This window comes from Anneissia japonica, unplaced genomic scaffold (assembly GCF_011630105.1).
Source record: "Anneissia japonica isolate Jap-2015-1 unplaced genomic scaffold, ASM1163010v1 scaffold284888_len31050_cov147, whole genome shotgun sequence".
Taxonomy (NCBI): Eukaryota; Metazoa; Echinodermata; class Crinoidea; order Comatulida; family Comatulidae; genus Anneissia; species Anneissia japonica.
Genome location: NW_022701221.1, coordinates 12,678 through 13,822, shown reverse-complemented (window position 1 = coordinate 13,822; position 1,145 = coordinate 12,678). Strand labels below are relative to the sequence as shown.

The 1,145-nt window shown below is 32.7% G+C and overlaps 1 protein-coding gene across 2 annotated transcripts in view; it reads right to left on the bottom strand.

Annotated features, from left to right (window-relative positions):
- LOC117103492 (branched-chain-amino-acid aminotransferase-like protein 2) overlaps positions 1 to 1,145 on the bottom strand; it is an 8,758-nt gene that overhangs the window by 2,749 nt on the left and 4,864 nt on the right. Inside the window, exon 1 of one of the 2 annotated variants that reach the window (XM_033244041.1) lies at positions 756 to 912. The exons of the other annotated variant lie outside the window; for it this stretch is intronic. The gene's annotated coding sequence lies outside the window, so the exon portion shown is untranslated. Of the gene's footprint in view, positions 1 to 755; positions 913 to 1,145 lie in introns of those variants that run through there. 2 annotated transcript variants of the gene reach the window in all.

Below are 1,145 nucleotides of genomic sequence, written 5' to 3'. Positions count from 1 at the left end.
TACAGTATATATAAAATAATAATACAGTAATATATAAATAAATAAATATATATACAAATAAGTATATAAATAAATATATAATAAATATATACATATATATAAATGAATATACAAATAAATATATATATATAAATATACAAATAAATATAAAAATATATAAATAAATATATAAATAAATACAGTATATATAAAATAATATATATATAAATATATAAATAAATACAGTATATATATATATAAATATATCTCTATGTATGTATCTGTATATCTGTATTTTAACAACATCTATCAGCGCTGCATACTTTCGGATCGACGACTCGAAAAAAATCAAAAGTATATGTGCTGCGCATGACTGGACTACACAGGAAAAGCTCCCCGGTGTGTTATTCATTTGCATCTACTAGGCCAAAAAATATAGGCTAGGCCTACCTGTTTGCAAAACTGGAAAATCTGAAAAAAATAAATAAATAAATCCATGGCTCGCATGGCCGGCTCGCATGACTCGCACATTGGCTCGCATGACTCGCTGGCTCGCACTTTGGCACTACTCACATCTCTGAATACCTTAGCACCAAACGATCACAAAAACACCAATAGCAAGCCATTTGTGTTTGCTTTAAAGAGGAAGGCCCCAGGCTTCGACTGGTGTTGTAACTCCTTAAAACCATGCAAGGCATACATAACACAGAAAATAATGATAGCATACGACATTTGCCGTATGCAATTCTGAGGGTTCTATAACGTGGTCTACTTACCAACAAACTATCTGTGATACAATAAGAGAAAATAATGTAGTCGCCAATGCCCTGCGTATATTATTCGTTATTCAGGTACAGGGTGGAGGTAGGCCTATGCACTCCGATGAATATATTTATATGTATACTATGTATGAGAATAAACCATCTTATATAGACCACTTTAAACTAAGTCGCATCCGGGTAACCAAGGTGTGTTTGCATATTTTCATTGGTTGACTTCCAGCACAGTCAGCAAATTGATTGCGACGTCATTAAATCCTAGAAACCTCCAATATAGGCTATGTGTTATTTCCCAAAGGATATATATCAAGTTACCAACCGGATTAATATAATAGGGGTTATTCCATGTTGACGCAAGGCTGTCATTGTTAATAAACGATAGCCTTC